The sequence below is a fragment of the Eumetopias jubatus genome, unplaced genomic scaffold (assembly GCF_037043125.1).
Source record: "Eumetopias jubatus isolate StellerSeaLion01/CBP00866 unplaced genomic scaffold, mEumJub1_p1.0 scaffold_3, whole genome shotgun sequence".
NCBI lineage: Eukaryota > Metazoa > Chordata > Mammalia > Carnivora > Otariidae > Eumetopias > Eumetopias jubatus.
The window spans coordinates 120,341,737-120,357,165 of NW_028274809.1; the positions used below are offsets into that span (position 1 = coordinate 120,341,737).

Sequence of the window (15,429 nt, forward strand, 5' to 3'; positions counted from 1 at the left end):
CTGAGCTAGTGTGGTGGCTGCTCTGCAGAGCCCTGGGGGCCCAGTGGCTATTTGTCCTGCCATGCCTTCCCCGGGCTCACTGCCAAGTCCACTCCTCTGGGGCCCAGAGCAAGGATGCTCATGCAAAGCTATGTGATGCCCTTGAAGGGAGCCTGCTTTGGGTGGCAGAATGTGTCTCTGATGTAAAAATCTGAGGAAAGATAATAAACTGGCCTTAATAGCCTTTGTTTAATTAGAGATGAAGGGTTGGATAATAGGAATCAGAATCTTTTCTGGTGCCTCAAGAAGCAAAGTGATAAAAGGTGAAATAGCAACTATAGATAAAATGAATTTTAATTTGCTTTATGTTCACCCAACTGGGGCCAGAGATTGAAGGATCCAAATATGTAACTGTAAAGTAACGTTCAATCACCAGAATCTTGGTCCCTATTCTGCTCCAGACTCTCATCAGAAAATGTTCTAATAGTACAAGAGGAGTCTCATAGGCCTAGTTTTAAATTCTGGTTGTTTGAATTCCTATCTGTTTGGGCAAATAGTAAAGTGCTTCCTCTCTTTTACCTCACAGCAGATTCATGGGAGCATTCAATGAAATGCAAGTACCTGGTCTCACTTAGTATAAAGTAAGTGTTCAACTAACACCCACAGTTACTTCAACTGAGGAAATACCTGGGCTCAATTTCCTATATCCTCTGCATGTTCAGCCACCTGCAGGAAGGTTCTGGGCTCCTGAAAAAAAAAAAAAGGTCCAAAGAGGCTTTAGTAAATACTTTCTAACTCTAAGAAAAATTTACCCACGTTTAGTAGTTTGACAATATATATTTGTTACTTTATTTTCGTCATTTAAAAACTTAAAGATTCACAAATAAGTACATGAAAAGATGTCCAACATTAAGGAAATATAAGTTAAAACCATAGAGAGATATTACTACACACTCACCAGAAAGGCTATAATAAAAAATAATGACAACACCAAATGCTGGCAAGGATGCAGAGAAACTGGATCATTCAGATATTGCTGGTGGGAATGTAAAATGGCATAGCCATTCTGGAAAACAGTGTGGCAATTTCTTTTATTAAAACTTGAAATGGGGGTGCCTGGGTGGCTCAGTCGTTAAACGTCTGCCTTCGGCTCAGGTCATGATCCCGGGGTCCTGGGATCGAGTCCCACATCCGACTCCCTGCTCAGCGGGAAGCCTGCTTCTCCCTCTCCCACTCCCCCTGCTTATGTTCCCTCTCTTGCTGTCTCTCTGTCAAATAAATAAATAAATAGGGGCGCCTGGGTGGCTCAGTCATTAAGCATCTGCCTTCGGCTCAGGTCATGATCCCAGGCTCCTGGGATCGAGCCCCGCATCGGGCTCCCTGCTCCGCGGGAAGCCCGCTTTCCCTCTCCCACTCCTCCTGCTTGTGTTCCCTCTCTTGGCCTGTCTCTCTCTCTGTCAAATAAATAAAATCTTTAAAAAATAGTAATAATAAATAAATAAAATCTTAAAAAAACTTAAAATGGATTGCTGTAGGACTTAGCAATTGTATTCTTGGGCATTTATCTCAGAGAAATGAAAACTTATGTACTAAATACTATGTACACAAACGTTTATAGCAGCTTTATTCAAAATAGCCCCAAACTAGTAACTACCCAAGATGTCCTTCAATGGGGAATGTTTAAACTAATGACTAAACAGCCATGTCATGGAATACTACACAGCAATAAAAGGCATAAGTGATTGATATGTACAACGCCTGGATGAATCGCAAGGGAAATGGCTGAATGAAAACCGCCAATCCCAAATGTTGTTTATTGGGTGATTCATTTATGTAATGTTCTCAAAACAACAAAACTATAGAGATGGAGAACAGATTACTGGTGTCAGAAGTTAGGGATGGATAGGGGAGGAAATCATTATAAAGGGAGCCATGTGGTGATTCAATAGCCCCTTATCTTGTTTGTGGTGGTGGTTACAGTAAGCTACACATGTAATAAAATTGCATAGGACTGCACATATACACAAACACACAGACACACACACAAGTGCATGTGTAATTAGAGAAATCCAAAACAACTCTGTGGATTGTACGAATGTCAACTTCCTGGTTTTTATCTTGTTGCACAAGATGTTAGCTTTGGGGAAGGGAAGACTGGAGAAAGGTGCATGGAACTTCCCTGTACAATTTGTTGCAATTTTCTTTGAATCTATGATTATTTCAAAATAAAGAGTTAAAAGACTTCTTTTTTTAAGATTTTATTTATTTATTTGAGAGAGAGAGAGAGAGAGAACAGAGTGAGCGAGAAAGCACAAAAATGTCTTGTAGTATCAGAAAGCAAGGAAGTGTTTAAAAAAATCTACACTGATGGTCGTATGTCAAGGGACACAGAAGCCAAAAAAAAGAACTCTCGATGGCCAAACCTGGAATAGTTTAGGCAACCAAATAAATAAAATAGTCTTGGGTTATGACTTGAAGTATAAAATAAATACCCATGAGTTCATTTTATTATAGATAAATGATTGAAAAATAAATAAATGGAGGGAAGAGACAAAACTCTCTTGTAGGAGAATTCTAAAAATTTGTGTAGATACTCCACCCTCAAGGAGTTGAAACATAATTCTTTCCCTAAGTGTGGATTTTGCATAGTGACTTCCTTCCAAAGGGTACCATATGGAATGGGAGAAAAAGAATAACTTTGCAGTAGAGAACCCTAACACCCCCTCAGCCAGGTGATCAAGGTCAATATGAAGAGTGACAAATAATGGATGTGCCCTAGCTCCAGTGTGATGAGAATGCCTCTTTCCTCTGTAGTCTTCATCCCCAAAGCCATAACCCCGGTCTAATCATGAGAGAAATCAGACAACTTCCAAAAGACGGACATCTTACAAAATACTAACCAACACTCCAAAACCATAAAGGTTATTGAAGGCAAGGAAAAGTCTGAGAAGCTATCACAGCCAAGAGGAGCCTGAGGAGACACACCAACAGAATATAATGTGCAATCCTGGAGCAGAAAAGGGTCATTAGGTAAAAACGAAGGGAATCTGAATGAATCATGAACTTCAGTTAATAATAATGGGTCCATATTGATCCATTAATTCTAACAGATGTACCACACCAGTGTAAGATGTTAATAATAGGGAAAAGTGGGCTGGGGATATGGGAGCTCTCTGTACTATCTCCTCAGTTTTTTTTTTTTTTTGTAAATCTGAAACTGTTCCTTAAAAAAATAATGTGTACTACAAAATAAAAGTTTTAAAAAATTAAAGATTTGATACAGAGTTTTTGAGCAACTACTGTGAAGCAGGCACTTTCATAACGATTGTATGGTTGAAATCATCCTAGTGGTGGGAATATTAGCATTTGCTGTGTCACTGAAGGAGACCCTGAGGGCCGGCGAGGTCTCTTTCTAGGGTCCCCCAGTTGAGAAGTAACTAAGCTGGAATGTGTGCTCAGGTGTTCTGACTTTCATCCCATGGCTTTTCCCATTATGCCACCCAAGGATCTGAGGGAAAAGTGGTTATTCAGTTATGGTGTTGAGACCAATTACCAGAATGCTCTACGAACCAGAACTCCCCATTCCTCAACCATGTATAGCTTGGGCTTTCCTACAGGACTTAGCACAATTCTCTAATCTTTGCATAAGTGAGTTCTAATTTTCACATCCATTCAGGATGGTAGGAATTGTTTGCTCCATGTTAGGGATAGAGAAACAGACTCAGAGAGGTAAAGTAACCTGCGCAAGGTCACTCAGCTAGCAGTGGATCAAGATTCAACTACAAAGCTTACACTCTTCCCTGTATGACCAGCATGGCCCTACTGAGGAACTTCAAACAACCCCAGATATAACCATGATTCCTTGGTCTTTTCTCTGGCTGCTCTTTGTTTTGCAGGGACAATCAGTGAGTAAGAACTCAGTTTCATCTAATGAGGAAAATCTTTGGAATATTTCTGTGAAAGAGATGAGGAAAGAGACTTGGTCACTGCCATTACAGGGCCATTACAGTATCCCTCTTATAAATCCACATTATAAACCACTTTGGCAAAATACTGCACAATAACCCCACTGTACCCATGCCTGCTCTGATGGCAGACATGATTAATCAATCTGGAGCTCTTGCCAGCAGAGTCTGGACTCAGCCTGAGAAGCACTCCAGGCAGCCACCACTAATCCTCAGAGCCAATCCTGAGATGAAACCCCTCTCTTTCCCAGCTATAGGCACTGCCGCAGTTTTACACTTATATTTTCCAACATTTGAAAAACAGGATGAGAGGGTACATAGGCTGCATTGGCAGCTAATGCTGTAGTCACAACACAAAATTATTTCTTCAGCCTTTAATTAGGGTGTGTCATCCCAACCACATTCTTGATGCAATATGCTTGTGATCTGGGATGAGGCAAACCGCTGAATGTCTAGCCTGCAGTGTCATGATACCCTGGTGCCTCTTCTGGGCAAAACCAGGAGGCCTGTGGGACATCAGTGGGCTTTGTAGGCCAGCCACCCATGGGAAGTATCATTAAGGTTTATCCTTGATAGAAGACTCTGGCAATTGTAAGAAGTGATGCCTGCAGGATGAGGCTTCATGTTTTGTTCCACATTGTGACCCAGTACTTGTAACAGCAGCAACAACAACAGAAAGCAATAGCCTACAGGCTCAGGAATAAGTCAGAAAATTACCTTGTGATCCCTGCCCACCTGCTAACCAAATCAGACCCAGGGGATCCATACCAGTGGGAAGTCCGGGGTGTTGATCACAGAGAGTACACATTATTCTAAAATACAAAACCAAATTACCCCAGACTAGTGCTGATTGGGAATTTGCCAACCCTGATGAAAGCTAAAAAGAAATCATTAGTCCATACCATAGCACTTCTAAGGAGCTCACAAATTGTGTGTTAGGTTAATTCATGTTTACTAACATTTTTGTTTTCCCTTATAGCCATATTTCCTCCTTTGATGGGTTCCCACAGCTCAGGACTGAGGGACCACATGGCCCCACATAACATAAACACGGAGACATGCTCTCTGCTATGTGAGTGTGAGAATATTTCCCACAGACAGAGGGATGACCAGGTGTTTGAGGACATTCCTACCTTCTTTTCATTCCCAAAGATGTCATCACTGTTCTGCCACAGTCCTGTGTCCCTGGGAAGCAAAGAACAGGGAGTCATTCCCTCCCCTACTACACATGCATTTGCACACATACGTGCACACACACACACATGCACACTGAATTTTCTTGACCAACTGGAGGGAAGAAGCTGGTGGACAGAGACTGGCCCCTGCCTTCCCCATGCCATTCTGCGGGAAGATTTGGTTCACCTGGAACTGAACAAGTTTCTTCGGAAGACTGGGCAAGTCCTGCAGATGTTTGGTGTTTATTTGTTTGTTTGTTTTTTTTAAGATCTTATTTATTTATTTTACAGAGAGAGAAAGAGAGAGCACAAGTAGGCAGAGTGGCAGGCAGAGGGAGAGGGAGAAGCAGGCTCCTCACTGGGCAGAGAGCCCGATGTGGGGCTCGATCCCAGGACCCTGAGATCATGACCTGAGCCCAAAGGCAGGCGCTTAACCGACTGAGCCACCCAGGCGTCCCCTGCAGATGCTTGTTAATGTTCCGAGAACATGAGCATCTCAAATCACCTGTGATGTTGGCAGTTCAGTGAGAAATACCAGAAACCCGAGTGGCAGGGGACATCGGCCCCTGTGCTGTGCTGTCCTTCTGGGTTCCTGCACTCTCTAGACTAGGACATAACAACAGACTTTGTAGAGAGGACATGCCCCCTCAGAATACACCTGACTTCCATACTTTCTAAAGATCTCATGTCGTCAATTTGTCACCATCCAATGTGGACCATTTATTAGTAAAGTTTTGTGTTGGTCCACCTCAGAGATCTCATGTTTTTATAACCCAGTTGTGGTTGCCATAGGTTGGGCACCAATTTCAGGTCCATCCATTCATTTATTCATTCACTCAATAAATATTTATTGAGTACCTACTATGTGCTAGGCACTGGAGCTTCACCAACAGTTAAGAGACACTGTTCCACTCTCATAGAGCTTGATGACCCAGTCAGTTGCAGTCAGGGTAGCAGAACTCATTTTGATTGACATTTGGTGCATGCCACGATGCATTGGGGGAAAACCCCCCATGGCCACTTTCCTCAAAGGAGATCATGGCCAAGGCAGGGGTTTCAGGCTCATGAGCATCTCACCTGTACACCTGTGAAGAAGGCTCCTTGCTCTCCTCTCCGTCCAGAAAACCAGGATGCTGTGATGATCTGGGGAAGGTGGGTCTTTGGAGTCTCAAAGTCTTGGCCCCAAATCCCAGCTCCCCCCTTTCGATCTGTGTGCCCTTGGACAAGTCACCTGGCTTCTCTAAATTTCATTTTCTTTGTCTGAAAAGTGGAGGTGATTACAGTGGCTTCATCATGTTGAGGATTGAAGGAATTAATAAAGGCACTAACTAAATGTTAGCTTCTGTTCCTACAGTCAAATGGGCGAGTGCCCAGTACTCACTTATTCTTGATATGAGCCATAGAAGCACAACAAGCAATATCCATGGAGTGAGGCAGGCTATGAGGTAGCAGGAGGCACAGGTAGGGCTCAGAATGTCCTATTGCCCTTTCTTGAAGCTGCTTGATGGCCCCAGGAGACAGCCGCCCAAGGGGCCTTATGCTGTAATAGCACTAATGGTAGAGAAAGCTGAGCGTCCAAACCACAGGAGAAAATACAGAAGCACGGCTCCCCTAAACTGCATTCGGGCAACCACCCAGAGCAGATGTTTATACATAAGTGTACAGTGACCAGCAAACAAGACCTTGGGGGCTGTGTTTTTAGACAAGACCACTGATTTAACGAACAGATATCTGTTAATATTTGGATTTTATTTCTGGTGTCAGAAATGAAAATAATTAGATCAGCATTTTATAGTGAGGGCACAAACATCTCATTTTTATCCTATGGAAACACAGCACCCACATGAAAAATCAAGACAATTTCCACATCATTTTGCTGCCTTTGCTCATGAGCAAACCCTTTCCGGGACACACTGCATAGCAGGTGCGTGACAGAATGACCCCACGCCTCTAGACCTAGAGGCCAAAAGCCAAATCAAAGCCAAAAGCAAGGATGCTGTTTGTTTTGTTTCACTCGAGGACCTGTGGTCTGTAGAGTTTGCCTCTTCGCCTGGGATCTGTCCCTCTGTTGGTGTGCTTGCTTTGCTCTGGTCAGCTCCGTGCCGGGATCCTGAGCCCTTGATCTGGTTCAGCGTGCCGGGTCATCTCGGGGGACAGCCACCTTCCTTCCCTCCCTACCGTTTGCTAGTCTGAGTGAGCGGCATCACAGTGCTCCCTAACAGGTGTCTGTGTCCACAGCACTCACCACGGCATGGCCGAAGCAGTGACATCTGTTAGGAGCCTCAGCAGAGAAGGGAAAAGCAGGAAGAGAGCTGAGCTGAGCCACAGATTTCAGAAGAAGAACCGGCTCTCCTTCTGCTCTTTCCCTCCTGCGCTGTTTCTGTGGCTGGCATGCCCGAAAGCACAGTGTGTGAAGTTCAAATCTGTGTCTGTCAGATCAAGCCTGGGAAGCTGAACAGTGAGAGCACACGCTGAGGTGCAGGCTGCTTTACAAAGCACCAGTCAAGTGTCCCTGGGCTCCGGACTAGATGAAAGCCAGCGTCAACCATTCGTTTGTGTGACACTGCTGTCAGGCAGGAGACAGGAAAGTCGGGGTGCTCGGGAGACCCGCCCAAAGACCTGCCCTCGGAAAGTCAGGCCAGGAGTTAAATTCAGCGCCCCATGGGGCTACAGCAAGGGCCCTCCATCAGGGTCTCCCACGCCAGCCACAGAATACCGCAGGCCCCCAGTGGGCAGATTCTCCCACCTTCTCAGGTGGGTTCCTGAAGCTCTTACACTCATTTCCTGCATGGTGGCTGGGTTTGTGTCACATGAGGGATGGGCAAGAGGAAACTGCCCAAATGTGTGACATTAGATAGGTGCATGCTTACAGACCTCTTAGAGATGTGATTTTCTTCTGTATAAGTCAGCAAATGAACTTTGCACGCTAAATTGAATAACTCTTATTATTCTGTGTAGTCACTCTCCTTATTTGGTGACCACGTTCCAGACACAGAGGATAATTCCCGGCTGCTGATCGTGACAGCCTCAGATATTCCTGAAAGCCGTTTCTTCCTTGGACATGACTCAGGGCCCTCCCCCTTAGTCGGCAGAGCCCTTCCCCTCCCCCTAAACAGAGCCCATCCTCCATTTATTGTCACATGTCAGCAGGTCTAAAACCCGACCGGTTCCCTCTCAGTATTAAAACAGCCTCCTTGGCGTGGTTTAGGAGGAAGTACCCAGGTAGTAAATCAGGTCTTTCGCCACAGATAATGAATAATGAATGTTATTCAGTGTGAAAATGACAGCAATTCTTCACCTGTCAGATGAAAAGGGCACAGAAAAGGGGGGTTAAAAATAGCACCAACACTCAGGGTGTGATGGGGACAGTTGGGAGCCTGAGAACCATTGTCTGGCAGGCAGGGAGGTGGCATGAGTGAGGCAACCAGGCACTGTGGGAGAAGTTCTGGAACTCCCTGGGGCCCCGGGTGTTCTCTGTGAGGATTGAAGGACTTTTTCGTTGGGGGCCCTGACCTTGGGACCAGGTCTTGCTGCCTGACTTCGCTTGCAGCCCATTATCATTCACTCCCGCAATGAGGAAAAACAGAGAGGGCTTCTCCGCACACAGCACCATGGAAGTCTCCAGATTTCAGCTTCCCATGAGCTCGTTTGGAGACCCTTTGTAAAATGAGGGGCTGGAGGAGGGTTCTGGGAGGCAGCATAATGGCAAGAGCACAGGGTCTGGGGTCAGAGGACACAGAATTGAACCAGATCATACAATAACTTTCTGCACAGCCCCAGGGGGATGGATGGGAGGTTATCTTGGCCTCCGGGAGCCACAGCTTCACCGAGTGCATTTGGGGGATGGGACTCCTCCCCCCATGGGAATCTCGTGAGATATTGTCTGTGAACCACCTGTTTGAGGATCTCATTGAATACAAGTTCTGCCCCTTGTATTGAGCACTCCAGCTGCAGCGCTGTATGTCTACCCACTCGTAGCTTCTGCGTTGGTCTCCTTCTTTACCATTTCTGTCCCTTAAGACAATCGCCCACCCATGAGGGCGGTGAGTGTTTCTCTTAACACCACTGTCACCCACTGATTGGAATGGAACCCAGTGCCTAGGAATTGCTCCCTGTATATTCTGTGATCTGATCCTCCCTAAATAACTCTTGGTTTTGTAAAAACAAAGGTGCAGATTCAAAAAAAAAAAAAAAAAAAGATTGATTCAACCAATGGTCAGGTTACTGGTTGGCAGCTGGAAGGGCATAATCAAAACTTCTACTTTAGTGAAGCTTCATTGTTATTCCCTAACGATTTACTAACAGTCCTGCTTCTCATCCCTGATCCGGCCCACCCAGCCCCTGCACACTTCACGGAAACAGTGCTTCCTCAATAGGCAGTACTCCCTCCTCTAAAGGTGCAGTTGAGCTGCACAGGGAAGAATGAGGTGGCTTACAGAAAGCCAGACCCCAAACCTCTGACCCTCAAACCTTCACTAACCAGTCAAGCCCTTCTTCCTAGATCCTGCTTTCAGAGAGGAAAAGAAAGTGATCATCTGGTGGCATATAAATCACTGTGTTAACAATATATCTGGTTATTGTGTTTATTAGAACAATTAAAAATTCTCAAGAGAGGGTTTGTGGCTAGATCTCAAATCCTCAGCTCAGATTAAGACCCTGGAGTGGAATCAAGAACGCTTCTCAAATAGGCCCTGACTCTGGTCCCCAAAAGACTCTGCCTCTTCTACCCAAAAACTGCAGACCTGCTTCTGGCACTTCATTCATTCTCCACCTCATTGGCTCCTTGTCAAGCCCTCTGAGGGGCCCTCAGTAAGTCAAGTGAGTTACAGAGAGACTTCCTGGAAACATCACCACCTTCAGCTACCCGGCTGAGGGATGAAAAGATCAAAGGGCACCCAGTGCAAAGTTCCCATTCAAGAATTACAACAGTGTTGACTTTTGGGAGGGAAGCTTGTGAAGAGGAAAGGTCTGTGTCTATATTGAGCAGACATTGGCAAGTCCAAGACAAAAACATTAACACCTCCTGATGAGGTTATGAACTGTGGCTTCTATAAATTCAACCAAATTTGCACCTTTTGTGTCTCAAGAGTGTTTCATTATGGTGCAGGGAGAGCAGACGATCTCTCTCTCTGCAGTGAGCCCCTGAACCTAGCCCCTGCTCACCCAAGTGCAGTGGGGACATGGATTCATGCTCTTAACCTCCATTGGAATTTTCCGCCTCACGCCAGCAGACTCCCCATTTGTGTCCAGGGCCAATGAGTTTTCAGGGAAAAGCAATTTTCTCCTGGGAGCTACAAACACTGACCTGTAACAGATGAGTAACAAACACCACAGTTTCTGGAGAAAAAATAAAACAATCACATTTCCATCTTCAATATTGTCCTACCAGGGTGCCAGTGATTCTTTATTACCAACCATTGAGGACAGCCAGAGTCTGTCCATTATAAACTGGCTTTCTGTAATGATTAGCACCGTACAGTCACAGATGGAAACTAAAAAACAAAAACAGCAAACAACAACAACAACCCCCCCCCCCAAAAAAACCCCAAACATGATTAAAAGGCTGAAGATTTTCAAACAATCTCTCTCAATTTCTTTTAAAAATCAAAGCACAATCTGTTTACTTCACCCAGTGACGTCTCTATAGTTTTCTCAGCGTTGTAACCTGAATTTAGATGAAAGGAAAATACTAGATTTGTGCTCTGTGTCCTTCCTTGAAGTAATTGGTCACTAGTGATAAATAAATGTGTTCAGTGAATCTGTCAGAGCTAGGATGCTGAGACTTAATATTGTTAAAATGACAATCTCCTCCAAATTACTCTACTGATTCAAAATCCCAGCTGGCTTTTCTTGCAGAAATTGACAAACCAATCCTAGAATTCATATGGGCCCAAGTAGCCAAAATAACCATGAAAGGAACAGCCAAGTTGGGAGGACTGATACTTACTGATTTCAAAACTTACTATAAAGCTGTGGTAACCAAGACAATGTTCTACTGGCGTAAGAACAAACACATAACTGGACTGGAGTTGGGAGTCCAGAAATAAGCCCTTACATTTATGGCCAGTTTATTTTTTGACAAAGATACCAAGACATTTTATTGGGGAAAGAATAGTTTTTTCCACAAATAGTGCTAGGACAACTGGAGATCCGTATTCAAAAGAATGACCTTGGACTCTAACCTCACACCATATGCAATAATTAACTCAAAAAGAGATCATAGACTTAAATGTATAAGCTAGAACTATAAAACTCTCACAAGAAAGCGCAAAAGTAAACCTTAATGACCCTGGGTTTGGCAATGTTTGCTTAAATATGACACCAAAAGCAAAAGCTACAGAAGAAGTAGATAAATTGGACTAAAAACATCATCGAACTAAAAACATTTATACTTCAAACAATACCATTAAGAAAGTAAAAATAGGGAAAGATGACAGAGCAAGAGTAAAGAAACACAATCCCTTTGGTTCCAGAAAATCTGAAAAAAAGGGAGGCTTATCAAGTCTTCAAAGCTACTCAAGCAAAGCAGGCACTTTTGGAAAAGAAGGAGCAGTAGAAAGGAAAAGGGGTCAAAGTTAAAATGATTGGACCAGTTCCTACATGTTTTCTGGAGGCAACAACATGACACAGTGTACCTAAGATGACTAAAAGCACAGGCTTATGTCTTGGAAGTGCCAAGTAAACATCCCTTGGCCTTTGTTTTTTGCATCCAAAGGATTAATGGGGTGAGTTTACTGGTGCAGGGGACCACAGGAAAAAATGCATAATATTATTAATCATTAGGGAAATGCTAATCAAAACCACAGGGAGGTACCACTTCACAGTTATGTGTACATTGTTAATACAATGGTTCTTATAAAAAAGAGACAATAATAGGATGTGGAGAGATTGAAACTCTCCTACATCGCTGATGGGAATGTAAAATGGTGCAGCCACTTTAAAGAGCAGCAATTCCTCAAAAAATAAACATGGAATTACCCTACGATGTCATCTGGAGAACTTCCCATCTATTGAATTATTTTTAAATTACATTTTAATAAGAATAATGCCTAGTTCATTTATTATGCATTTTCAGAAATGATCTTTTAAAAATGTCACTTGCCAGTGTATTGTACATAATCTAAAAGTAATAACTGATTCAGGTGGTGATTTCTTATTATTCACTATTATTCCACTAATTAACTAATGTAGCAGGCCAGGCCTGGGGCTCTTTTGGAGCCATGTCACAGAAATGCTCAGCTCTTCTCAGGCTCAGATCAATTGGTGAGAATTGACAGAGACTGATAACAAAGAGTGTACTTTCTTATGCATCATCTTTTGTGAGGCTAAAATTTGAATCTTGAGTTTGTAGGATTTCTCTCAAATCCTTGATTTCCTGTTTAAGTTGAAAATTCTTTTCCTATTCATGCAACCCTGATGCTCACCAATCTCAGTGGCTTTCCTCATTATTGCTGCTATTTCCATTACCTGGTCAGCATGGGATCATAGTATCTTAGAGTGATGCTCATTAAATTTCATTATTATACCAAGGTCATCCTTTTGGTTAGCCATTAGCAGCCCAAACATTTGCTCTCAGCACTTGCTCATGGTAAGTCCCAAAGCCTACTGATGTTCCTCCAGGGATGTATGAAGTTCTTTGTGCTCTTGCTGCCAGTCTCCATCTGATCTCTGCTGTGCCTTTGCCAATATCTTGAGTCTTCATTCAGTTCTTGAATTTCTTCCTAATACTGCTTCATCACTTCCACTCCTCTTGAGAGCCATGGTTTGCTCATAAAGAGATTTTGCTGCTTTGTCACAGTCTTTTGATCTTTCAGCAAGAGTCATAGCATCAGCAAAGGTCTTCTCCAATGTACAACTCATTTTCTGGTCTCCATTCTTTGCAGCTAAAATGGTTTGTTGGAAGACAACATGATCTCCTTAACCCCCAAAGGTGCAGGGACAGCCAGCATGAATCCTTTCAATGAGGGAAAAGTAAGATGCCAAGAGGAATCACGTCCAAGAGTTGCAGTGGGGCTGGCTACCTAGCCCCTTCCTGAATCCCATCACCGTTCTTCTGTGTCCCCTCCCTTTAGCCTGGCATTCTTTTGCTCAGGACCATGCATGATATGGGCTTTCTCCCCATAGTTAGGGTGGTTAGTGATACCCCCAATGAAACAATAAAATGAAATGCTCATCCTTAACTGAAAACAAGATGACTCCTCCCTGAAGCAGATCTGTCTCTGTTTTTCTTTAGCATGGGCCTGCTTTTCTATTGTGCATGAGGGCACATTAACACATCCCCACTATCTAGTGAGCTTAGAAACCTTGGCTGTGCTGAGGGAGTATTCATGGAGTATCCTAGCTATATGATGTCCCTCAGGCAAAATTCCTAGGCAACCCTCCATCTTTAGAGCTTCCCTCTCAGATCACGAGGGCCTTAAGCAAAGATGAACAAGAAAGCCAGCTGCCCCTGTCCCCCAGCCTCAGGTGGAAGGCTCTGGAGGGCTTTCAGCATTTTTGACAGTGTTTCAGATATGGGGCTGCCTTGGGCTGTGGAGTGTAAAATGCTTCTTGACAGGCTGAAGCTCTGCATGCAGGCACTGTCATGAGTTTTGTGATATGTGAGGACATACCAAATGGGACATCCTTTGCACTCGCTCTAGAAAAATACTTAGATTGGAGCACTAGGGATTGATTTTCCTCCCTCCAGCTTCCATTAAACTGTAAATATTCTTCACACCGGATGTTGATAGGGTGGCTTAGAGTGCTCTTAAGAAAACCAAATACACTTAAGACTTTATCCCCTGTCCCTAAATCAGCATTTCTCAACATGGGGCCACAGATCATCTTTGTCACATAGTCACCTGGGGAGTTTGCTAGTTTGTTAGACACACCTTTTCCAGGTTCCATCTAAAAACATTAGTTCTGGGGCACCTGGATGGCTCAGTTATTTAAATGTCTATCTTCGGTTCAGGTCATGATCCTGGGGTCCTGGGATTGAGCCTGCATCAGGCTCCCTGCTCAGTGGGGGTCTGCTTCTCACTCTCCCTATGTCCCTCCCTTCTGTTTGTGTGCTCTCTCTCTCTCAAATAAATAAATAAAATCTTAGAAATGACAACAATAACATTAGTGCCTTCCAGTCTTTAGGCCCAGAGGTGGGGAGTTTGCATTTCAAACAAACTTATTTTGCATATGAGTTTAGGAACTGTATGAGCTGAGCTGAAGTCTGGTCCCCACAATTCTAGACCCTGGGGCATCTAACTGTCCCTCACTTTCAAAGGATAGGTCATGAAAAAGACTAATGGTTGCAAATCTCATCATACTGAAGAAATAAATTAGGCGATTATTCAATTTTTTCCACCACAGGACTGCTTTAAGTTATCTGTGGGGCATTTTAGTAGGATTTTGTTTAGGAAATCTAATTCCTGTTTTAAGAACCTACAGATTGAGTCATTTGTTACCCCTTCCTTGCATAGCTACCATGCACCATTCATTTCCATCTCACTCCTGGCCCAGTATGTGACATGCACAATTACCTCCCCCCTCTAAGCTAGCGGTTCTTAACCGTGGCTGCACATCAGAACCACCACAGGATCTTTTAAAAATACCAATGCCCAGCTCACAAACCAGACCAATTGCATCTGAATTTCTGTGGAGTAGGACCCAACTACCAATATTTTTAAAGCTATTCAAGCAATTCCAGTGGGCAAGCAAAGTTGAAATCACAGTTCTGAGGGAACATTGAACCCATTTTTCATAGACTCCAAGCCCACCCACATTTGAGTCAATGGTCCTGCCTCCACATTCTTTCCTGTCTGTGGGAATGCGCTCTCCCATGACTCCATCCATCTCCTGGGCTCCATCATTCCAAGGAAAGACTGATGTTGTCCCCATGCATGCTTGCAGACCCTCCACCACCAGTAAAGTTACACCATTTGGCTCCTTGCTAAGATCCACCTGTTCTGTTGCCCAGGCTGCCAGTTTGCTGCCTAGGGCTGCCTTCCCTTTCTTGCTCAGCCTTGCCTTCTGCCCTGACACAACTGAGCCACACAGCTCCTCCATTAGAGTCCGACTTTAAAGCCCACCACTTCAGGAACACATACTCATCTTCATTAACCACAAGGTCAGTTCACCTTCCTGGCCAATGCCTGAAGTGTTGATGGCACTGTGGGCAAGGAAAGAGAGAGGCAAGATAAACTCTTTAAACCTCAGTTTCCTAATCTGCAAAATAAGAATAATAATACACAACTCCTAGGCTCTGAGAGCCAATGGACAAGGCTGCCTGCCTTCAGGGTGACCTTGGATGTCTTCTGGGCCCATCTGTGGGCCAA

General features: G+C 44.0%; 1 pseudogene; it reads right to left on the reverse strand.

Moving 5' to 3' along the window:
* Positions 1 to 12,979, reverse strand: part of LOC114211949 (FGFR1 oncogene partner 2 homolog pseudogene) — a 72,318-nt pseudogene extending 59,339 nt beyond the window's left edge.
* Positions 12,980 to 15,429: the final 2,450 nt, after the last annotated feature.